The sequence below is a fragment of the Lissotriton helveticus genome, chromosome 9 (genome assembly GCF_964261635.1).
Source record: "Lissotriton helveticus chromosome 9, aLisHel1.1, whole genome shotgun sequence".
Classification (NCBI taxonomy): Eukaryota; Metazoa; Chordata; class Amphibia; order Caudata; family Salamandridae; genus Lissotriton; species Lissotriton helveticus.
In genome coordinates this window covers 935,136,975-935,163,110 of record NC_136070.1, presented here as the reverse complement: position 1 = coordinate 935,163,110, position 26,136 = coordinate 935,136,975, and the positions used below count along the sequence as shown (strand labels likewise).

At 43.0% G+C, this 26,136-nt stretch overlaps 1 protein-coding gene across 2 annotated transcripts in view; it reads left to right on the top strand.

Annotated features, from left to right (window-relative positions):
- PCBP4 (poly(rC) binding protein 4) overlaps window positions 1-26,136 on the top strand; it is a 175,631-nt gene that overhangs the window by 23,497 nt on the left and 125,998 nt on the right. The window contains exon 1 of one of the 2 annotated variants that reach the window (XM_078661161.1): window positions 19,326-19,739. The exons of the other annotated variant lie outside the window; for it this stretch is intronic. The gene's annotated coding sequence lies outside the window, so the exon portion shown is untranslated. Of the gene's footprint in view, window positions 1-19,325; window positions 19,740-26,136 lie in introns of those variants that run through there. 2 annotated transcript variants of the gene reach the window in all.

Below are 26,136 nucleotides of genomic sequence, written 5' to 3'. Positions count from 1 at the left end.
GCCCGGTCCTACTTTGAACACCCGGTCGCTCTTCTCGCCAGCGGCAACGTCGGAAAACCGGTCTCAGTAATCTACACTGCATATCAGCAAACTCCTTTCAGGAGGAAAAATGGTTATCCCAAAGGATTTGGACAGCTACAGCTCTTACAGAAAAAAATGATCATTGGAAAAGATTACATGGAATTTATCTTAAATTCCAACTTAGAACAGAAGCACCATGAGACATGTTACCACTGGACTTCTAACATACTGGAGGTCCAGAAGAACAACCAAATTAAGAGATAAAAAGGAAACCTAATTTACAACAATCCACCCTGAGTTAGAACAATTCAAAGAACTCAAATTTACCAAAGATGTCCTTCATTCATTAGATGTTCTGTGTTTTTTATATAGCCAGATTTTGCCAATTTCTTGGTCTCCTGGCACTTGTAGTAAACAGAAAATTGGAACAAATGGCGATACCTTGAACAGGTAAGAATCATCACTCCAAAATATATATAAAATTTGGCAGGCTCACACATGCTGCCATTCGCAACACATACCTGTCAATTTTGGCAGTCTGACAGAAGTCATCTCGAATCAAGCCAATAGAAGCTCACTGACCACCTACTGGATGCTGTAAACCTCTTTAGGCAATTCCAGAGTGATATTGTATAATAGTAACATTTGTATAGAGCTGCAGACCTCTGAATAGACCTAAAGTGCTTCTTGGGGATCTACCAAATTTGGCATGCTTGGTTGCTAAAGTGTGGGCTATAAAGTGGCCTAGATGGCAAGAGGTTGGGTGCCAAGTGTGATAATCGGAGGGGTGCTCCTTTCAGGTCTCCGCAAACTCATTGCTTGAGTAACATATACAGTCGCACATGCTGGTAAATACCATATTTGTGTGGCTTATTGATTATATTTTATGTTGACGGGGGAGTATTAATCTTGCATTGTTTCGCCAGTGCCTGTGTTAGAGGAGTCTTCTGTATTGAAGGGTACCAGTCTTTAGTGACTTGCTGATTTACAGGTGATGCAGACTATTCCTTATCTTGCCTGGCAGCGAGTACCAGAATTTGGCAGTCTGCACAGAAGTTGTACCACCAATGTGTGTTTACGATCGAGGATTGCTAGAATTTGGAGAACCACGGGGCATATTATCAACAAATAGCGATATTTATCGCTAAGTAGGCTTAGCGGCAATTATTTTATCGCTGCGCATCACCGGATTTTATCGCTGAGATAACGTGCTATTAGCAACGTTTATCTCAAAAGCGATAAAATTCCCGGCGATAGCGGCAAAATTCGTGAATATCGCTGAGAATACAGCGATATTCACGCATTATCGCTAACAGGGTCTTAGCCATTATATCCACCTCCCATTGGATATAATGGCTAAGAACTGGTCTGAGCAGGCGTTAGTTTTTGGAGATATTCGCGCTTAGCGCAAATATTTCCATCGCTAGGCCTGTGTTGGTAATAGGCGATAGTGATGTTAGTGACTGCTTTCAGTCGCTAACAGGTCGGGTACGCCTACTTTGCATGTCATTAGCGATAAATATCGCTAACATGCAAAGCGGGCCCCAAACTGTTCGCTATCGCCTACAAGCTGTCGCTAACTGCTGTTAGCAACAGCTTGCTAATAGGGCGATAGAATTATCGCCGCCTAGCGGCCGAATACAGCCGCTAAAGCGGCGATAATTTCCTATCGCCCCCCCCTTGATAATATGCCAAGTCTTTAGGGAGTGGGTCATTCTGAAGGAAAGTTGGACAGTGAGTTAGAACCAATTTTTAGAAAGGAAGTCTAATTACACGTGTTCTCTGTATCAACCTCCTTCTTCATAGTCTTTCTAACTTCGCTGATCATGCTCCTTTCCCATGCACATACTCGAAAGCCAATCACGTTCTATTGCCACATAATAAAGGTGCACACATGACAGATCACATCAGATTTATGCAATATTCTGCTGGATACCCTTGAAGATAACAGTGGAGGATTGTCCCATTCCATACCACCCCATATGGCATTGGAAACTGATTGCAGCCCGATCACCTCTTCCTGTTACCATGCTTCTGCAGATTCCTCCCCTGCCCACCACCAATGCCCACCACTTGGCCACCCACTGGAGCTGAAATACAATATAAGAAAACAATGTGAAATCTACTGCACCAAACCCCCCCATCTTCTCAGAACCTCTCTCCTCTTGCCGGTATTCTGGATCATCTCAGTCAACAACGAACTAAGAGATTTTAACAGGACCTGCGGTACCACCACGGGCGCAGCAACGAAGAAGTATAGCGAAAATATCAATGACTATAGAAGTGTCTGCCAAACGGAAATCAACCATTTTAGCAAAGGCAGAATTCAGCAACAATTGCCATCTAAACTGTTGGATTTGGAGTGACGGATATGAACTCAATATACTAGTTGTTGAAGCATACCTCGCACCTACTTTATCAGAGGATGGCATACTGTCGACAGCAGCAAATTTTCAATGGGCCTCAGCTTCAATAAGCAGGACATTTTACAATTCAATCCTAAACTAGATGCGTCCTAAACAGTCCAGTGTCTCCATCAGTGGGGCTAAATCCTGTTGAAGATTACGCACTTAAACGAGAACATCATCTGCACGAAGTCAAATGTTGTGGTAATATTTGTGTCTAATCACGCAGGCCAGAGGCTCCAAATGGAGAGCGGAAAGTAGTTCATCTTGATGTGTGCCCCTCTCTACCTGCCACTGAGGGGAGACAGTCGTCCTCATGCAACCCTAGCAGAGCTCTGTGTGTAGCCCACCATGAACAATTAGGATTCTGGTTATCAAAAACGTTGCCAGTATTTTATAGTTGAGGTTGAACATCGATATTGTACTATCTGAAGCGCTATCTCCAGGGCCACGCTCTAGGTTCAATGGGACCACCACTGCAGGTTTGTGTGCAGTAGGGTGAAGCCTATTCATCTCTCTCTTGCCACAGTGCACAACTCTACTATTCTAGGTGCAAGTAAAGCCTTGTACTCAACACGGATTTCTCCCACTTGTTAGTTAGAGCCAGGAACTTTATTTCTGGCCATCTATCTGATCGCATTCCTAATTCCCTTACATAAATGAGGCATGGACCAGCAATACCCTCCCAAGAGGCAATTAGAAGAGTGTACAGACTCCCAGTTTTGCCCGATTTTCGCTATGCCCTGGATGTACTTGTAGCCATGGCCCAATCTGAGAAATGAAATTTCACACCGTGCTGAACATACTGTGTACTGAATGATCACAAACCAACTAACCATACCTACAAATAACAACGCTAAATTCATCTAGGATTTCATGACACAAAGTTGCTGATAGATACTATAAAAATGCATCGCCCAGGTACACATTGCCAATCTTTCCACAATGCTGTTAATCACACAATACCAGGGATTCTGCAATGTTCAGGTACACATTGCTAGGTTTTCTAAAAAGCGTAGTAATTACACATGTCCCAGTTTTTATAAAAATGTCCAGTTAGTACACATTGCCCAGTTATTCCGTTTCATAATAAGCCCCTATATGTTCTGCAGCAAAGCTTCCCAGTACCTAAGATCCACCGTGGCTCATCTGATCCAACAAGGCTCTTTTAAAAGATGAAAATAGGTGGGATATGCCTGGGAAACCAGAGCCTGGAACTGTGAAACAACCTCATCCGTAGACTCTATGAAGAAGCTTCTCACCTTCAATTCAGGAAACTCCCAGAAACCTAACTTCTCAGACAGGCTTAGAAAAAAGTCAGCTGTCAGTCCAACCTAAGCATCTGGCTAATCTCCAACACTCTGAAGTGGCCAGCGTGATGTGAAGTGCTTTACAAAACGCCTTAATAAATAAATAAACACACACATAAACAAGTATATGCTTTCCTTAATATCTGCTTACTTATTTCTGGTTATAATCCGAGAGCTCCAGTGTTATGCCCCTTCCATCCTGCCAATGGATTTTCCCCTGACCAGTTCCTTCTCGGTGATGAGACTGTTCAGAGATGGCAAAGGATGACCAGAGGCCTCACATGACTGTTGGACGTTGCATGAGAGTTGATAAGGGTAAGCTAAGAGGTTATGATGATCCTAGTTGCTAGAATGACTAGGAAAATGTTACTGGTTACTCCTAGCCCGCCATCACTGTCTGTACTCTGGCCCCACACCCACCCAGGTATCTTTACTTGGCCCCTGACTTTTTAGTACACAATGTGCCACGTCTCTGTTCATCTCGACTCTATAGGGCTGGTACACGCAGAGAGAGGGCCTGGAACTGGTAGTACCGAGAGAAGGCAGCGCCAGGAGGGAGGGGCAGGGTCACAAGAAAGGTATGCCAGCATTGACACAGCTGTCTCCTCGCCACGTGTCCCCGGATTTAGCGAGACCTTCCAGCTTGTTTTCCTGGGGATTCCACGAAAGGAAAAGCCAAGCGCCTTTAGATCTATTTTTGCCCCTGGTGTTCAAGAAGAACAGCGGCCCGGCTGCGCGAGGCCGCCTTTGTGTTGCAGAACAATGTCACGGTCGGGCCGCGGTCGATTGCGTGCCCACAAAGGCGGCCCACTGGCCTCCTGAAAGGAGGCTGCCCACTGCTGGCATCCCAGCAATGCTGCCAGGCCAACACGCAGCATCCGCCCCTGCCCCGGAGACGGCACAGCTCCTCTTAACCCACCCCCTGCACAGGGAGGCAGACCAGCTCGCGGCGATCACGTGTGACGCAGAGGGTAATTGCGTCAGTCCGCGTGCTCCAGCGTGCTTCCGCTTGGAAGAAAGCACGAGCAGGCCCAATCCGCCTTTGAACTTGGACCGAACCCACATCGACAGCGAGCGCAGCGCCTGAGCCAACCCACAGGAGCAAAAGTACTTTACAATTACAGATATAAGTGAGTGCCTTGTGTTAAAACAATGCCCAATAAGCGCTTTAGAAATACAGAGATACCCTCACCAACCTTTGTTTGAAGAACTTTAACAAAGCTCAGGACATCTCATACAAACAGCATTCAAGAATCACTTTACTAACTCAAGCACCTTCGTTATACACTGCTCACGAAACATACTTCCAAACAACCACAGAGCTTCAGATACTAACAGCACACTCGAAGCACTTTACAAACTTGGAAATAAGCAGGACACCTTTTATACAAGCAACACTCACGGAGCACTTGACAAACTGAAATTCAAGCACAGGCTCTTTCATACAGACGTTCCTCACCAAGTGCGCTACAAATAGAGAGACATGTACAGAGTCTCACTTACAAAGATGACTCAACAAGCATTTGCAATGCAATAGGTCTTGCATTTGTGAGAGTTTAAGCTATTAGCATTGTAAATGACAATGCCTTTTATTTATCTGTTTTGATAATTAACACATAGATAAAAGGCATTGTCATTTACAATGTCAATAGCTCAAAACTCTTGTAAATGCCAGACCTATTGCATTTCAGAGAAGCAGCTGCCACTGTCCCGGGCTGCGTGGAAAGTGAAAGAGCTTTGTTACAGGAAAGCATGTCCTGCCTGCAGTAGTAGAAACCAATTAAAGAAAATAGTGCTTACAGACTAAATAAGACTTACATTGTAACAAAGGAAGTAAAATGGCCAGTCCTCATGGGAGGTTACAAATGAAGACAAGGCATTACTAAGGAGAGACTAACAAGCCTATTAACGAATCAGAAGCCAGTATTTATGAATGACAATGACACAAGCCAATGACAAATATGGGTGGACAGTGGGCAGGGCTTCAAGTACATACTCGAATACAGCCTCTCAGAGCAGCACATGCGCTGCCCAGGTTCAACCTAAAAATCTATTTACAAACCCAGTGGGCTGAAAAAACGAATTAAAAAACAACACAATGAGCTAGAACTGAGACCCATAGCATTTCATACAGACATTAATCATCACACATAATTGTAATAGAAAAGTAATAGTGCGTCCTAGCAGGAAGGTGTACGTAGAACAGGATTAGTAACTTTTTTTAGGTTTATGTTAGTGAATATTTTTTGTTTTTAGTACGAATTTTTAGTACCAAGAGGGGCATTCAGCCAGCCTCTTCATCCATTGGTTTGTTCACCCACCACAACTTACAACATGCCCAGTGAGAGATACAAATCCTTTCAAAGAAACAGAACCTCAAAACAGCTTAAAGAAAGGACCCTTCTTACCAAAAGTACCACACAGTCCCATCTGATAGTCTCATGAGACCATGGAATGAAATCTTTTGAACACAGTGCAATGTGTAATGTTATTCCAATTTGTATGGAGCGCAATCTGCAATATCGCCTTGTAGTGATGTTGTTTGTCTTTGGTACTGCCCATACTATTCCACTCTTTCCATCACACATCAAGAGTTTTAAACGTTTTGTGGAGCTAGTGTCTGGTCAGTTAAAGAAGACAATGTATTGTGACCTGATTGATGGAAGGTCATGCTTTCAACATTCATCAAAATGCTGTTCCTTCACAGCGCAGTACAGCACTTTGCAAACATAGGTACTGCCTCTTTCCTGCAGACATAAATCTAAAGTTATTTACTTTGTTATTGTTTCTTGTGTTATATTGCAGAATTTCTACAGCCCTGTCATTTCACTTTTTGGGGTCCCAAAGCGATTGACATAGCAGTGGTCAATAGTTCTGATTCTAAAGTGTGTTGATGAAAGAAGTTTATTGGTGAAATGTCAACTATTGGACCCATATTTTAAAGTTTTACGCTGGTGCAAGTGATACAAAGTCTTGCAAAAGATTCTTCTGAATTTGTCTAGGCATAAGAAATGTACTGGAATGGTGCACTTCCAGTACAAATCTCATGCTGGACTGCACACATTCATCAATGCGCCATGGTGTGAGGCTGCGCATCTTTCAAGGCACTACCAGGAGTGGGAATGACACCATCAGCGGGAAGTATAAGTAGGTATGGATCCACGCAGTGTTTTCCCCCTTGCACAACACAGCGCAGCGTTGCTGCACTGTGTAAACACTTGTATGTGGCCTTTAGTGATGAGTATTTGTGTTGTGCATAATGCCTGCAGAGAGTGTGCCCCAAACTTGAGGATATGGCATGTTAGGTTATTTTAAGCGTATAGCAGAAAGCAAAGAAGTGTGAGAATATGGATGCAAGCAGCATTTATATATCAGCTAGGCCTTTTGTCTTAGAGATACTTGGGTTTTGGTTATGGGAAATGCCTTTAAACTCCTCACCCATGCACACAAGGCCCTTCACAACACCAGACCTGCATACCTGAATAGTCAAGTCTCCTTCCACACACCCAAAAGACACCTGCGGTCAGCCCAGCTCTCTCTGACCACTGTCCCTCGTATCAACTAGACTAGAACGGAAGGAAAGTCCTTCGCCTACCTCGCAGCCAAAGCCTGGCACACCCTACCCATCCACCTTAAGACCTGGCTCTTTGGATGACCTCAGCCCACTACGGAGCCCTACCACCCTCGCTTTGAGACCCTCACTCCGCTTTACCAACCCCTGATTGATTGGTTTTATAGCACTTCTGAAATTGCAAAGGATTGTTGATAGATGTGATTTTCTTTGTCAGATTATTCCATTATATTAATGTCTGTACCAAGAAACAGCTTCTTCCTGTGTCAGTCCTATTGTAACCAACAATTATCAGCAGTGAGGCCCTTCCTACACTGAGATTTCTCCTTTGTATAGTCTGAGTAAAGCTCTGATGTTGCTACCTGGCCACTTACAAGCACTTTCATTAGAAAGATAAGATGGGGAACGTCACCGGGGGTATCAGAGGTGGGCAGATGTGGGTATTGGTTTAAAATCTGCCTCGCTAAGGAATCCTCACATGCCCATTATTTCTGTCGAGTCTTCTTGCAATCATAAGCCACCGATGGATCAGAACAGGATAACCTTTAATTTTTGCCTAAACTTCGGAAAGTTTTTTATGTGGACTTGTGTGAGGAGGAATTTTCAGAAAGATGAGCACCGTTTATTTGAGAGGTTGACCTTAATTTTCTGTTCAGTTAGTCTGACGTAAACAGCGTAGTCAGATACTTCGGTGTGCAGTCGCGTAATGCTTTAATGTACGATGAGAGGATGTTAAAGCCAGACCATAACCTAATCTGGAGTTAGTGGGTTACTTACATTGTCTGTTATTTTCAGTCTGGAATGATGTTAGTAATTGATGCATAGCAGCAACTGGGCCCTTGAACATCCTACGGGTCAGTTTTGTGTTAGTCCAGTCAGAAGAAGAGAATTAGACCTGTTATGTCTGAAACAAGAAGAGAGCTGAACCATTATACTGCAGAAACTCTAACACCCATTTCTGTTTCAAGACGGTGTAGGAGAAAGTTTGGGTCGGTGCTGCTGAAGGCTGCAGGGAGATCTAGTAGAATCTGGGCTACTTTGAAATCTAACCCTTTGTTTTATTACACAAGACATCGGCTTGTAGGCATGTATGTGCTGGGGGACCCAGCAACATGCCTGATGAACAAGACACACAGGAAGAAATTAGCATGTCTTTCCAATCCTCCTTAAGAGAGTGGTACATGGGCTCCTTCCCACATAATCACAAATGTTTTTAGGGCCCACTTCCAACAATTATCTCAGTTTACAGACTAGTAGGCCTCTCTAACTTTATGCCTCACTTTTATTGGTCACATGGCTGTTCTATCATGCAGGTATCTTCATATAGGGGTAGCTCTTTGTGAAAAGTTAAGGAACTCTGAGTTGGATGTTTGATTTACAAAAAAAGCTTGCAAATTGCAAACTGACTTTTTGTGAATGAATTCAGTTTTTGTAAACCGAACTGTGAACAAATGGGACAGTTCACAAAATCTCCATTAGGAGTGAGTCAACAATCTGACCTACCTCGTGAAACTTAATGAGGTGAGTGACAAATTTAAACTTACTCCAATTGGATGCAATTTGCTTTTTGTAAATTCAGCCCTTTCCTTAAAGGAAACAGGGGTGTATATAAGTAAAAAAATCTTTGTTTATTAAATTTGTTTTAGAGTTGGGAGTCGTCCTCGGAACCACTGCCCACTCCCATATATATATATTTTTTCATTCACAAAGGCAAGGGGTTCTGCTGAAACCCTTTCTCCTATACAAATGGGTTCCCACCTCCTTTGAGGAGTAAGGAATGTATCTCTGGTTTACAACTGAAATAGCAGTCACAAACCATTGATACACAGCAATACAAATTAAAATTTGAAGAGGGGACATTAAATATGCCCTTTCCAAATTATGATTCGTAATGCATTGCAAGACTCCTTTTACAATTCGTAACCAGTTACCAAACCACAGAATAGGTTTAGTGCAATTGTAAAAGCCATTCAGCATTCGCAAACCATGTGAACTCTATCATTTAGTCAATCGCAGGCTTTGCAATCGCTAAATAGCTTCTTACATCTGGCCATCAGCTCTTAGCAGAGGTCTCAAATATAAAGACTGAAAGGTAAACAATCACCTGCCACCAGCCCCCAAATTGCAACACTAGCGTTGCAAATTAATCAACTGCTCCTCTTTCACAAGGCATTACTCATCTAATATCAATGTATATGACACATAGAAAATGCCCTAAAAGTAATACAATGCAGTTTGAAGCACTGCTTTGTGTTACTTAGCCCCAAGGGAGAGTTACATGGTGGTACATTGGCGTTCCCATGCAGCCGCCCATTCCTTTTGATGCAAAACCATATTTACAAACAATAGTAGACAAGGTTTAGTGCCAAAAGTTAACACCATTTGAAAGGAGGTGTTAAAAGAAGAAATGTTTTTATTTCTCCTTTCGTTTTCAACTTTGCATGCATGTTGCACTGTGCAGCACACATACAAAGTAGGAAAGTTTTAGAGTGTGTCTAAGTACAGTATTTTGTACTGGAAGGGTACCCTTCCAGTACAAAACTTATGGTAGAATCAGGCACCCACCCTAGCACTATGGCGCTAAGGTGTGTGCCAAGCACATGGCGCTGAAATCTGCGCCGGTGCTAGGGAGAGGGGAGGAGATAGCCATATCTCTGTAGATATGGTGCTCTTCTGCTCCCTCCTTGTCACGCAACTCAGTGCAGTATTTTTGGCTGCTGCGTTGCGTTCTGTTATTTTTTTGAGAATCCAGGCTTTAGTTGGGAACAAACTCATCCACATTCTGACCTGCAGAACTTTCCAGTACATAATTACACATCTCTGTTTCAGTGCTTAGTTTGTAAAATATTAAGTGCTGGGGCTCAAAGTTTTGCTCAGAATCCTGCGTTTGACATTACTGAATGCTAGCATGCCGACCACCAAGGGGTCCTAGTCTTTATTCCACATCATGCATCTTCAAGCCACCACCAAACACTCCTTGTCCATTTTTCTCACCTGTGAAGGTCCATGCTTTCTCAACTTGTCACACTTTTTGTGTCTTTCTCTTCCACGTTCCTTCCCCCTCGTTTATTTTTCACTCTCTTGCTCTGAGACAAAATGTCTGATGAGGAAAAATAAGTGCTGGTTCCAAACAATGAGTGTCAATGGCCCCCATCTGCAACCACTGATTCAAGTTAAGCATTGCTGATTTATTGCAAATAAAACCCCAAAGCGCTGCAAGGTTCTCCAAAGTCAGTCTTGGAGAGCAGGATCCATGCCAGATTTTAAAGTTAACTACATTTAACTAAATAGGGATATGCTTAAAATCTGGCATTGATTGGCCCTCCAGTACCGACTTTGGAGAACCCTGCACTATACCATTGCAGAGAGAGCCAACACAATTGACACAAACTGGAAGTCAAAGCACTTTGGGAACCAGGAGCCGAAAAGGATCAGTCTGCCAGACGAGCCGTTAGGGTGCATTGAAAATGAGAGCTTATATTTCATGGCGTTTGCCTCCTGCAATGTAAGATAATAAGGTGCTTTGCTTGGGGTCAGTGGTGGCACATAGGCCAGGGATCCTTTTTGGTTTTCCCATAATTGCACTGTGTTGTTCACGTTGGTGTCAGTGTTTCCAAGTTAGGTTACATGAATGAAACCATGCAATGGTGTGAATAATTAATTTACTGAGAGAGTGAGTGGGTGTCATTGTTTCTATACTTTACCTCACAATGTGGAGCAAATCACCATTTGACCTGCGTCATCAAGTGCTGAAAATCATCAATCCCGTTAAGGTAGTTATGAAACAAAAATACTTATGTTTGGTTTTTTAAGATAATATTGTATTTTTTAAGGACCTTGGACAATCAATGGATGTTCCAAAGTCAAGGACAGCAGCCTCCGAAGAACATTCCCATTCTGAAAACTTGCAGGGTTTTCCTATACAAGGCACTTAATCTTACTCTTCAGATTATAGCAGGTTATTTTGAGCTGTGTTGACTCCTTATTTTTTGACAGTGATATTGGTTGGCGCTATTGTCATCAATACAGTTGTCTATTGAAATTGCCTGTTTGGAAAACTTTCCAAGAAAACAAACTTACAAACCGTAGGAAATTCAAAATGCAGATATGAGACTTACAAAAGGGATCAGTAAATTCTAACCTGGCTCCAGGGTTTTAAGGGAGATTCACTGTCTTGCTGGAGAGGAAGGCTCTCCCTCAAAATCACGCCAAAGGGGAGGTTTCATCTCCAGCAGGAAAATACATTCCTACATCCCAGGAAATTCTCTCTGATTCTCCAAGGCAAAGACTCGTTTCCCTACTAAATGTTGCCACGCTGAGTTCTAGGCCCTTTGATATGAGATCTCCCCATTCCTCTTAGAAGGGATTTCATTACATTTCGTAAATATAAAACATCATCTTTTGGCAGGAGGTCATGTCTGCCAGTTTCACACCTAATGTTTTAGTCAGTTTAGGTTCTTCTTCTCTGAATTACTCTCTGTAGGATGAGCCCAGGACATCAATATGATTAGATCTTGTGTGTTCGTCCTTCATGTTGCTTAGGCAGCTGCATTTATATTCATCTGTCAGTTGGGGGTCTGCCAGGAGTAGCAGCTTGTATCACTGGCTTTCCCTTTTCTACCGCTAGCACTGCGTCTTCTAACCCCGGTCACTGTGTCTTGTTTAATTGGTGTGGTCGCCACTCCGTGCCCTTACCTTAGCTTTGAGGAACTAGGGATGGAGCAAAGGATGAGCCCTGTGATCTCTTGGGATCAAAGATTATGTAGAGTCATCGGTTCAAAGAGTATGTGATGTAACTTTCTCAGCCCAAGCATAAAGCGTGCCAACTCGCAAGTCTCAACTTACTCTATATCCAGTGCTAAATAACCTATGACCAAATGGCAGCTAATGGCAAGGCAGCTCAGGAGACCAAAATAATGAACCAAACAGAGTCTCCCTCTTGTAAAGGAGAGATAAGAGGGTGCAAAAAATAAGTACAGTAGGGGTTGTGACGGTGAGGCAGTAGGGAAGAAATAGGAGCGGACACAAACAGAAAGGAAACGAAGACAGAAGTGGGGCGGACCTCTCCAACGAGCAAGCCACACTGACCAACCGTCAGCCGTCTCCACGCTGTCGGAAAGGAGCCGCAGCACTAGCTTCACCACCCCTGCCTGCCATTTACACTCGCCCCAAGGAGCAAGGACGGAGAGACAAGAGGTCCCTCAGCCTCATGCGCCCTCCTGCTCCTCTGTGATCTCACCTCCTCCACCACACCCCGCCCGGCAACTTTCTCTACCACTGACATTTTGATGAACTAATGTACAAAGTTTATATTTTGAGTTGTTCACCTTCCTCCCGGAAGTAGAGCATAGCTATTGAGCAGCAAATGGGTGTACAGTGACTGTTGCAGGACTTTTTCTCATAAATATGTTTAGGGAAGTGTCAGCACTTTAGACAACTTGATATGAGTAGGGACCTGTAGCCATTGGAAAGCTCAGAATGAGTTAGAGCAGGGGCGGCTCTAGGCTCATGGCGGCCCTGGGCAGGGAGCGTAGGTAGGGGGCCCCGGAAGAGGGGGTCGGGCGGGGCGGAGCGCGGAGGCCAGTGAAGAGGGGTCAGGGTGTTTGAAAGTGGAACAGAGCCGGAGGCCGCCAAATACCTGCCAGGGGCCGCCACGCAAATATGTATCTATCCTCAGAGGATTATTATATTAAGGATATATATTGGCGTGGTGGCCCCTGGGGTTTGGTGGCCCTGTGCAGGTGAACAGCTTGCACATGCCTAAGGCCGCCCCTGGTTAGAGCCTCCATTTTATTTCTTGAAGCGGTGAATCAAGTGCACCACAGCATTTTCTTTTTTCTTTTTTCTCACAATTTATTTATGGGTTTGGCAAGGCTCCAGGTGTTGGAGCCCTCTCGTTGTTGGAAATGAAAAGCAAAGGATGATGACGCAGTGCAAGCAGAAAGAAACAGTATTGTCTGAGGTGAGAGGGACAGTCAGGATGAAAAAGGTTCACCAAAATTCCCAAAGGTGTTTGAGGGGGTGAAGAGAGCTTAACACAACCTTGTAATGGCAGGCAGGTTTGGAATTTTAGACAGCTCGCTTCTAAATAGTATAAAAGGAGCTCTAGTTTAAGACTGACTTAGTTGGAACCAACATTCAACATTAATCCTAATCAGACAGTTATTGACTTTCGTGTATCGATCTCGCGACCAGAGCGATGAAGATACAGTTGTGTTTTACCGCATGAGTTTAAAGGGCACTCACACACTACAAATGCGATACAGAAGGGAACAAACATCTACAATTAAGAGAATGAAGGAAAAAGTAAAACAGCACAAGGGTGGTGAAAAGAGCGGGCAAAATTCCACCCTGTGCATGTGTGCCGCACCTTTTGTTCTGCCCATCTTTATTTCCATTCCTTCATACCTTACCATCAGTCAATCATACCCGGAAACGCGCTACACACTTACGAGGTTACAAAGCGCTACTCAACATTGCAGTGAAGGTTTGATGAAGTTAGACTAAGAACCCTTAATCCTGAAAGTGTGCATTGTCTGAACTCACTAAAATGTGTTCACAGACAGAAGGACAAGTCTCTCTAGCTCAGGACATCAACGTCTCAAACGATTTTAAATGCCCTGGGGAAGACCTTTGGTTCACATGAGTTGAGCGAAACACAAGTCTGCTGAAAACACATATACTCACACATATTGAATCGGCCAAAGAAACCTTATTTGGATTAACTTGTAAAACATGAAAGAGAAAATTTCAGCAGTAACACATTTCGATTCTTTTGCAACAATGTTTATTTTCTAAGCAATCGGTGAAGAGTGCCATATTGTCTTTCTTTCAAATCTACCTAAGATCAATCTCATTATACTTAGAAGGCAATAAAACAAAGGGGCAGGCTGCTCTACTCATCCAAACTTCTTTTTATATTAGACTAGAGTGCTCTAATGCTCCCGCAGCCGACTTGCGGTGCTAAAGGAAGTCAATACACCTTTGCTGCAGTCCCTGCCTCTCGTGCCACCCCTTCCGGTGGAGAGTACCCTGAATATCTAATCAGAATATCGGCACATGCAAATATCGAGGGCAAAAAGTCAAATACAGAATATCGAAAGGTAAATAAGTTCAGATTTCCTATACCTAACTCTACATATGTGTGCCAAGGTGCTATCTTCATGGTACGTAAATGTGGAATTAAGAATAGTAAATGTATACTTCCAAATATGCACTTACCTTTCAATATTTTGTCCCTCGATGTCCTGGTATGACAATATTCTTGGACTCGGTATTCAGTAATACAGTCCCCCGACTTCTGCTTTCTCGACCCATCCCATGTCGGCATTGTAACATAAGTACATTACGTGTATTCTGTAATGGAATTGAGTCAATCCATTGAAGGACACTTTCTAGGATGAAATTTGCACAAAAAAGAAATCACTGTATTCTGACGGCCAAACTCTGCTGAGGAATGGCTATTAAAAATAAGAAAACCTCTTTAGAGGGTGTTCAGTATACAGTGAAAAAAATCTGAGTGCAGAGATACGCCCAGATGCACCCTAAGATTGGGCCTATATAGGTGTTTTGTTCATATGGTTAATGACAGTGAAGTGATCTGGAAGGGAGAGGATGTATTGTTTGCCCTCAGGCACAGTCCATAGCCACTGGTCTCTGACTGCCACATTGAGTGTAAAAATCAAGTAGCAGGATTGATCACCAGGCTGGATCACATATGGTCATGGAGCAGGGAGGTAATACACTTTTCGGTTAATTAGCCAGCAGAACTAGATTAGTAATGAGCAGGGCCAATTGAATTATGCCACAAAGGAGAGATATTTAAGTGGCAGGGTTAACACAATTATGTGGCAAGAAAATGGAAATTATGCAGCATAAAGCGAAACGATCTGTGACAGTATTTCATTATTTTTTTATTTAATCGCCTATAAAAACTGTCTGTGCAAAGTTGCACCCAATTAGTAGTACTTTTACACTTGAATACAGCAATAGCATCTGCAGTTTCTCTTAACTTGTAAAAAGGTCTGCCATTTAGCAAATTACAACTTGGTGGTAGAAAAAAAATGTATTGGTGAAATCTGAAAACTGTGCAGCAGTTGATAGATTATGCAGTACATGTGACAATTCCATAATTGTAAGGATATGTTACAGCTTAAAAATCCCTCAATTCTAGTGGCCATGGTAATATGCCTGAAAATGCATAATCCTAAAGTTATTTTCTTAACTCTCTGCTACTGAGACCTGATAATAAGCCATGAGCCAAGGAGGAGTTGATAACCTTATGAAGGAGGGCTCACATCCGTTATCTCTCATTATACACATTGGAATTGGCTCTGTGATCAAGGAGTTTAATTATACTGAGATGGTGCTTGATGGTTTCTAGAGAAATGGGCGAAAACCAAAAGGTGCTGTTTTAGATCACATTCCAGTCCGTTGTTTGTTGCTCACTATGCCACTTTACACAGAAACCATTCATATGCCAATAAGCTCTGATCTTTCACCAATAGAAACAGCTGAGCCCGAACTGCCACATCATGTCCCTTCCAGAAGTTAACAGAAGAAACCCCAGTCCAGTCTTGGCCTACTTAAGCCTCATCAGTGAGGTATAGCTTGAGTCCTGTTACACATGAACATGGGACCCATATTTGGACATACCTCTCACACTTAGGGCGTCTGTCTCAACCATTGACAGGGTGATGGAAGGCATGCTTGACTTAAAAGCGGCTGCCGATCCTTTGAGGCTGCATTCCAGCACTTCATGTTTTTTCATCACTAAACTCCCCAAAATATACTATTTATTTATTTATTTATTTATTTTATTTGCAAAGTTTTATATAGCGCAGGCTAGACCCGGAGGTATCAGAGCGCTTTACATGAGGATCAGTGAGTTACAGGTTACATAATTACATAGTCAAGTATAGACATGGGAGAAAAACATGAGATTACACAATAATATGAGTTAGGACATTAAGGCCCAGTGCTTAATTTGAGCAGGTGCTTTCTGGTGCTCGGCACTTAATTGCCGGCACCGGCACTTAGGACAGCTGCTCATTTTAAGATGAGCACAAAAATACTTGTTTAATTATTCAATACATGTTTAAAACAACTAATACCTGCCACCCAAACAATTCTTAAAGCTTAAGGGGTTCGACCAGTCTGAATTGTCACACTTGTAGCAATGAGATGGTTAATAGTTGTGTATGCTCTGACATCGGCAGAGCTGGCAGTGGCAGTGTGTGGTGCAAACTGCGGTGGCTTCATCACAAGGGCTCCCGCACTTATTTCTTTACAAATTAAGCACTGTTAAGGCCATATAAACACTGATCATTGTATAGATCACCACTCCCAACATGTTCAGTGGCTACATCCTGGTGACCCTCATTTATTAACACATCCACAGGAAAGCTTCTTACACCTACAAAGAAATATAAATGGTTCGCCAGATTATATCTGTCCGAAGTCCATCTTTCATCCTCTAGCGAACACTGTTACTCATCCTCTAGCGAACACTGTTACTCCACAGGATTCAAAATTCTGATTCTATCCCTGACGGACGTGTGTTTCTCTCCACCAGTGGAACGCTAGAACAATGACTTCTCTGTTCAAAAGGAGACAATGAATGGTGCTATTGTGGAGAATTGCCTCCTCATCACTAACGAACTTGAAGAAATCATTGGGAAACAAATCCAAGACCCCCTGGAAGAGAACAACCTGCTGGACTCCGGGCTGCTGGCTTTCAGCCAGACAGCAATGGCAGCGGCACTTGGAGGAGTTGGGGATCATTGGATGGGGAAGGACCTGTTTAGCCTATCTGCCATGTTTGACTCAGTGGATCACGCCATACCCAAAACATGTCTCAAGAAGATAGGGATCTCAGGACCCCTGGCTCTAGAGATGTCCCCATTCTTGAAGGATCACTTGCAATCTTTACACCTACCACTTTTCAAGTCATGTGGTGCCCTACAAGGTTTGTTACTGTACCCCATGCTGTTCAATGTTTACATGAATCCTATTGGCCAGTTTTTCAGATCTTGTGGTTGGTCTGCCGTGACGTAAACAGATGACTCCCAGCTGACTGTGCTCCATGGCCACCATGCTGCAGCTTCTTTCTGTCAGCCGAGGGATTGCCATCTGCCATTCAACGGTGGACACTCTAAATATCGGCTACCCCGAAATGGATAAATTAATAATTTCCTTATTAGTGTGAAATGAATCACGCCTTAACGCAATCACTTCTACTTATAACATTCTCCGCGCATGTGACAAACACTGAGCAAAAAATATTGAAACAGTATGTCTGCAAATCAGGATTCACATTAATTTGTATTTGAAAAGGAAGAGAAACATTTCCTTCATCAGTTTCAATACATTATGAATTTGCTCAAATTACACTTAATAAAAAACAAAACAATCTGCACATTTAATAATTGACTCACACTTTCCAAAGATGTAGTTGTCAAAGGGGAGAACAATGTTTTTACAGTCTTACATTAATGCCTTTCTAGCACCGAGAGACAATGAATACTTCCATGACATAAGTAATATTTAGTATGTTATTACCATTATTTATGAGTAAAAATAAAATGCATCTTTATGATTAGGCTGCCAGTTTATGGCTGATACGCTTGGCTGATTGTGGCTCTTCAGTCTTCGTTTAGGAGGTTTGGGAGTTCTAAATTATTAATAGAGGTTCCCAGTGTAGTATCTTTATTCTGTTTTGCTTAAAGATCCAGTTATTAAACTAGCAAAACGCGCGGTTTGCACATTGCCTTATTTGCTTCCTATTAATTTTCGCAGTATTTAGAGATTACCTATTTATTTTTAGTTCTTCTTTTATATTATTCCTCTTACCTGCTGTATACATATAGAATAATTTTCTTTTTAAATTATTGCACCACCATTTATCTTAGTTAAAGTTTAAATTCCTTTTTTTGGGTCCCTTTTTTCATGTCCAACCACGCTCATCGGTTGTTAATATTAATACATCACTTTATTGCTGTCAAGATAGGTTTTTTCTATATAAATACCAAATACACGTATACATACATTGCCTCTTGTGTATCTGTAGCCTCTTTTCATGCCTAGTGATGCCCGCTTCCTGATTTAAACTCTGAAGACAGGCAACACAACTAGGAGAAGAGGGCAAAGATAAATCCAAGAGGAATTCCCCCTACATTTGATACGAAACCATGAAACAAGAGCCTACATTGCCCTAATGCATATATAAGAGAAGCTGGAAAGGCATGATTTGATCAAAGGAGTGATTAATTTCAACTATGTACTATAAGGTAAACTGTACAGGAATAATTTAAAAAATATATTATCAAATAACATTCAAGCCACTGTGGAAACTCATCACATTTTGAGACAAAGAGGTCCTGGACATCAGCAAAACAGCTGGGATTTAGAGATCCCTCCTGTACTTCGAAAGACAAAGATCATTACTATGCAGAAACATTAACAGATCGCTGACTTCTTTGGACTACGTCCAAGTGGCAGCTGTATTATGGTCATGCAATAGGTCGCCATTTTATGAATCTTCTATTGTAGGATTAGAGACGGGCCATGTTCGCTTCTCTTATACTACCTTAATAAAATGGTGACGTTTTTCCTTGATCATAATAATATGGCCGCCACCCAGAACGCGGCCCCACCCTATGCACAGCTCTGAATGCGCCATCTACTGTATAAGCCGCGGACTGTTTGCCGCACTGGGGTGGTGTTACACGAAAGCTTTCTCCTTAAGTGCTCATGGATAATGTTCCCATCTGCTCCTCTCCATTAATTGATTTTACTCTGTCTACAAGCCGGATAAGTCCTCAGGAAGATGAGCAGTAGCATGGGGGAGGGGAGAAGGAGGGTCGAGTAGAGAAACGGAGGCAGAGCGAAGTAGAAGGGAGGGGAAGGAAGTGGTGTGTCAGAAGTGAAGATAAATGACGTCAGTATTTGTGGATGAGCGTGGTGGAGTCGAGGTTTGATGCTGGACATCAGCGGAGAGCCCTGCAGTCAATTCCCCGTGCACCAAACATCGCCTGCCTTGAAAACAGCTTCTACTGTGCAGGAGGTGTTGTTTTGAATCCCTGACCAGTCTCATTGGCATCTAACTGGAACGCATGCTGGCAGGAACTGGCAAGGTCTGGAGGTCGCTCTGCTGATGGCTGGACTACTCCCTAGACAGTGCTTCGACAATTTTAACATCCCGCTCGTCAACTGAAAGAGGGACCAAGCTCATGTTGCGTTGTCTTTTGGATTACACCACCTTCTCCTTCACTCCTTTCATGATTTTCTCGCCGGGGCAGTACAGAAGGCTGGACTACTGAGGAGTGGCCATCTATAAGCTTTGGGAGCAAGCTTGGCGAACATTACTACGTGAGAAAAACCTGGGCCTATGAGAAAGCTATCTACGTCCTGCGTGAGTCGACTGTGTTACAGGTGGGGCTGATGGTTTCTTTATGCATCTTTTAGGCTAAGACTCTTTTGACAATGTTCTTTAAAGGGTTAGTGTAAAAGGTATTGATCCAGGGGAGGCGATAGGAACCATCAGTAGGGAATACGGCATACATGCATGGTGCGTAAGAGGAGCTTTCATGCCCCACCAAGCTTATAATTGATAATAATGTTAGACATTGAGCCATGTGCCTCTTTGAGCGCTTGTGCAATGTGTACATTAATGTGAGCATCAGAGGAAGTAGGGGATCCCAGCCTAGAACAGATTTGATTAACACCCACCATTCAGACACTGTGGGGAAGGAGCGTCTCCAGCTCTAAGGTTGGCATAGGGTACATGTATGCAAGCTACACACGCCGTTTGTAACAAAATGAGCTCCCTCCTCGCCCTGTAGACCTCATAGTTACAAATATCCCACAAACAGAGGAAAATTATGTCACTACTAGTCTAGTATATAGTTGCAGAGGAATATAAATGCAGCTTGGAAAATGTGCTCATACCAGCCCTTAGCGTATCGAGTAATTCCAACTGTCTCTAGGAAGATTTGGGAGGGAGAAATGATATATACGTCTACAAGAAAATGGTGTTAATCTTCTCACGCCCTTTCGGCCATAATTAATATATGTTCTTCCCTTCATCCATCCACCCCTAAAAACAGCATCCTGGTCCTCAGCCTACCAAGGTTGGCCCCTCGTAGGACAAAAGAATGTGCCACCAAAAGAAGTTATAAAAGCATATAAAGTGAGTCATGGCCCTCTGCCCTGCTGGGTTTAGTAAAAGCCTCCATGCTTTGGACATATTATTCTCAATACTAGACTCAAAGGCACGGGGTCTCTGCCCTATAATGCAAACACTACCTTTAATACCAACCTATAATTTTTTCCTTGCAGAGTTTACAACTGATAACAGGAATGTGCCCTGCGAATGGCTCTTTTTCTTGCTTAGATATCAATGGTAAATTGTCATTCATGTACAGAGTATATGGTCTAGCCAGCGCTATATAAAACTCTCAAAATAAAATAAATAAATAAAATAAATATGGCTTGTAAGTTGGTGGCAATTATCAGTGCCTAGCAGAGAAGGGTGGCCATCTTTTTTTACCGGCCTTGCCTGTATTTCTAAGTCCAAGGCATTAAAGATATTGGGAAAGCAGCGACTTGTGTTTTTCCCTTCTGAAACATAAACCTAAAACAGCAAAGATTGAGCAATATGTAAGTCATTTCAGAATTATCATTAGAACAAACACACACACAAAATAGTCTTGACAATTTTACCCAAATATGTTTCATCTGCTAACTCGTGGGTGTTCCAGAGCATCAAAACGTAAACAATTGGGCAGTATGTATATTTGGCGAAAGTGGCAACCCTACCAGCGTGAACTATAGAGTTATATAAGCAAAGGCGATGTTTGGGTGAGTCTGGAAGAACCCAACACCACAGTGGGTCTCCGAAGTCTATGAGGGGAAGAGCACTGCGTCATCACATTTACATGTTACATTTAGAGACCTGTCACACGTTCAGATAATCACGTTATAAGTACATATCTGGCTACCTACTCCTGCACAGCCAAGCACCCAGCTCAACAAAAAGGCAACGTCCTCTGGCACACCCCTTCATACACATTAAATACTGCAGGTATCTTGAGCAAGGCGAAACGAATTTTACTTTTCCAATAACTGACACCAATCATTACTGAACTAGTCTTTTAACATATCTCTATCCACACGCCTGGTTAAACGTTCATGTCACCAACAGCACTCGCCTTGCTGTGTGTAATGGAAAGTTATACGTATACAAATATGTGGGGTTCCATTCCAACATAGAAACAGCACTTTGTGGCGATTTAAACATTCCACAATTGACTGTATGAAAGAAAAATAAATGGGGCACAAAATAAAACACACACATCTAAAATACACTACAATTATGGAGGGAAGTGTGTGTTGTATGTCATTGTGGGCTACATTAACTAAGACGACACACAAGCTGCTGTGTTTGTATGACGAAACAACACAGGGGAATACTCTGCATGCCTTTACGAACGCATATGCTTTACGACACATAGTATATTTATATATTTATATACACATAAACAATGGATTTGTGGGGGGGGGAGACACCCCACCCCATAACTTACCTTAAATGCATGGTAAAGGCATACTTTGTGAAAGCTTATGCGTTCTAAAAACATGCGTGCTAAAAAATGCGTGGAAAAGGTACAACGTGGCAAAAACCTCGCCGTAAAGGCAGTTTCCCATCTCAGTTCACCATGACACACAATGCAGGATATTTTGTTCAGAGTGTTAACCCACTTTCTGCTGCGGGGAAAATATAGAGGCATATTATCAAGAGAGGGCGTTACATTATCGCCGCTTTTAGAGGCGATAATGTGCTTGATAATATGCTCTATGAATTCCAATCAAAGCCCATGTTAGATGTGAAGACATCTAACATGGGCTTCGATTGGAATTCCATAGAGCATATCATCAAGCACATTATCGCCGCTTTATCGGCAGTTTCCTGCCGATTAAAGCGGCGATAATGTAACGCCCTTTCTTAATAATATGCCCCATAATGTTTTCATCATCGACAAATTATTATTACGAACAGAACATTTATAGTATCAATACATTCACATGCATACATGCAAAATGGTCTCTACATATTTGAATTGTCAGGCTCAGTTTTTTTTTCAATTTTGCCTCAGACAACCATTTGGGAATAGAGTGTTACCAACAAATCTCAATGTCTAACAAAAAACAATAAAAACAAAACAAATGGGGCAGTGGCAGGGTAATGATGAAAAGAAATATAATCTCTACCACGGGCATCAAAAACAGAGGCAAGGCGGTCATTGGCCTTTCTGCCTGCAAAAGCCTGGAATGTAATCCATTTATGAACCACCAGACACAAATCCTCGTTTCCTTCTAGAATGACCGGTGCAGGCGCAAGCTGTGCCCTTGAACAGTCACACAGGAGGCAGATTAATGGAGGCTTTCAGACTGTGGCAGATGGGAGGGGATAACATATCCATTGATAAGGCACTCGCCTTCTATGAGGCCTTTGCCAAGACATGGCGTTCCAGCCTTCTTGGAGACACATATAAATATGGTGGTATCCATCAACCCAGGAAGGAGTAACACATGAATCCTCTAACAAAATTACAAATCAATGTAAAGACACTGTATGAATTCATGAATGAATTTTATGCAGTGCTGCTTTGCGAACGGAACCACCTCAAGGCGCATTCTGATAACAGAGGTGGGGAACTGAGAGTGGGTGATTGTGTTTCTTACTCACTGGAGGATGTTTAATCCCCATTCAGATGTCCATGGGGCATGACTGTTCAATTACCAGGGTTCTTGGATCACCATGTCCGCGGATCTGGAAATGGCTGTATTTTAGTGCAGCATTTTAATTGGTCACTGAAGTGTTAGCGGATAGTTTCTCCCCAGTAAATGCATTTGTGTATGTGGCAGAGGGGTTTGAAGGTGATCCAGGAATTGTCAGGGAGCCAGTAAATAGGCTTCACAGTTGTGGAGCTAGAATCACAGAGCTTCTTTCTGCCTGCCTTTTTGGCCCCAGCTCAAACACTCAGCTGACCCATAAATTGGGTCAAACCCTTAACACAAAACATCACCCACTCATCAATTAATTACATTAAAGAATTAACATATTTTTCTGCTCAGAAGCAGCAAACAAAAGAGGAAGAAGAAGATGATGGCAGACAGGAGGCTTTTATTGAACGGTGGAGTTCTAATTTCCATTGATTGATGTTTAGTGTTCTATTTCAGGATTCTTTGAAGTGTTTGCTGCTCAGAAGTGGTGAATACAGATTAATGCATAATGCTAGCCTCCTGTCTTGCCATAAAACCACAGGACTTCTTTCTAACTATCTTTTTGGCCCCAGTGCCTCGACCACTTGGAGGGCCTAGGTGTGATTTCTTGGCAGATAGGGGAAGAGGGTTTTGATGTAGTTGAGGTGAACATGAATAAGAACTTTCACCATTAGTGGTGGCTTCATAGAGAGGTAATGGGGAGGAAGGATTGGAGTTGTCAGAGGGATGTGCATTGAGTGCCCTATCCCTTTACTTTGAACTTTTTGCTCAGTGTGATTTAAGGTCCGGGACCTATGACAGGTGAAGGTGTTTGGTGGGTGCCTCGCTTGAAAGATTGAAGGTCGGTTCCAGATTTTTGCATCGATTTTGGCTACTGTTGTTGCAAAAGTTGTGTGCTATCAGCTTGACAGTAATAGTTTGGCAGTACTCTTCCCAAGGGTGGTGTGAGATAGCTGTTAAATATTTCCAGTTCTTGGCAAGGGATTGAGCCAGGAAAAAAGAATTTGTGATGAGATTGCCCATGCATACTGTACAGTCTTGTTTTCTGCTTTAGTCCCCTAATGTGTGTATCTGATATCCTGTGTTTTATTATTTTGGCTCCAGTGTAACACTATTCTAGCATATGCACAGATGCCTGGATCTATCCCTTGCCATGAGTACGGTCCTTGACCTGTCTGTCACCTGAAGGTATAAACCAAGTGCACCCTTATTGACCTGACAATGGAGTACTGTACATGTCAGAGGTTTAGCACGTAGAGTGGGGTGGCACAGTTCTATGTTACGTTATTCCATATTTACGGCCAGACCTTTTTTATATGTCACTGGAGTGGAGGGCTACTGGACCTCTCATGTAAAGTTCTGCTTCTCCGCGTTTCCCCAACTCCTAGTGCTAACATCCCAAGTGTGTGGTGCATGTTTGTGAGTGTAGCCTGCATGGTACATGCATGGTGTGTGAGAGTGAACCATCGTAATGGAGGCCTGTAGGATTCAATTGAATACAACTGCATGGTACTTTGAATATGATGGATGTGAGGTTGATTTCCTAGGCAGTGGAAGTGTATTGCTGCCATTCCTGAAGGTGGACGAGGAGACCTAGATACTGAAGTGATGAAACAGGAGACAAGCTTCCTTTAGGAATTCAGTTTGGCCTTATGCTGAGTGAGGGGTTGCTGATTAGTCTTCCATAAGCACTGAAGTTTGGTGGATGATGGGGATGAAGGGTGGGACTGCAGACTGGTGTGCAAAGATAAAGGTACCCGTTATGTGAAGACCTGCCTTTTCTCTACTCCTGATCACTCTTTCAGTTTGGCTCATGAGAGCCAAATGCAGAAAGTTGATACTTCTTTGTTCCTCTGTTAGTGGTGCTCCAGGAAGCAGACACCTGTCTTGTGAGTAGCATCACTCTACACAAAGGCTGTGTCTGGAGAGCAGGCTGGGGAGTATTCTTGGAATGGAAAACACCCTAAACTAGTTTTGAAAATTCAGATAGTAGATACCCATTTACCGTCTACTGTTACTATAAAACATCACCCACTTGTTCCATATCCAAGTTCTCTATGACAAAGGATGAGAGTGCTCTGCAGAGTACTGGGATGACTGCTGTGCTACTAGTGCTTGGATCTGTCTGATATCCAGCTCTCAGAGGTGAGGTGACAGTCTGCTCCCTGCTGGAAGACCTGTTACACCTAACATCAGCCTGTCTGATGAGAGAGGGAAGGAGCCTACCAACCCTGCATGAGGAGTGACCGACCAGGAGGAGCAAGGCGCCAATATCTGAAGCTGGTGGGACTTCCAGAGGAGGCCTGTAGAGAGAAAGTTGTGCACCCCGATGTCAGTGTGTTACAGTCTCTACAACAGCGGTTCATGGAGGAAACCAGGACAACTTGAGCTGAAGACCTCCGAAGCACCGTGGAGCTGTGATCGGAGTCCAGCATAGCATGTAAGTTGTAGTGCCCTGAAGAAACATTGCCTCTACTAAGCCATAGTGCCCAAAACATGCATGGTCTTGTTGCAGAGAGGAGATCTATTGGTGTGTGGCTGCACTGCCAGTCACATTTTGGTGTACGTGTTTTCCTACTGCCAGTCGGAGATCAGCCTGCTTGTGGCCACACAGCTGGGAGATCAGTCCATTTGGGCTGTACCAATCCCAGAGCACCTGGTCATCTATTCTGTGTGTCATCCTATCTTCTGTGTTGACTGGGGTCCCTACTTGCGAGACCACTGTCTACACCAAGCAGAGATGTACAGAAGCAGCATCACCAATGACACATTTTTCAGGCAGGTGCCTACAGTCACTGAGGACTATTCTGATCTAGTGTGCATTAAAGTATTTTTCATTCTTGTAAGTAAAGCACTGGGTTGCACAATATGGTGCGGTTGTGTGATTGGTGAGCGTTGAGCTTGAGCACTCCCACACGTTCTCCCTGAGAAGCCTGGACCCCCTACCTCTGAAAAAACTTAAAGAGTGTAGGAATAGCCTTCTTCCTCCTATGCTTGAGGTAATGAACATGGCTATTACTCAGGGTTCCTTCCCTGCTGTGTG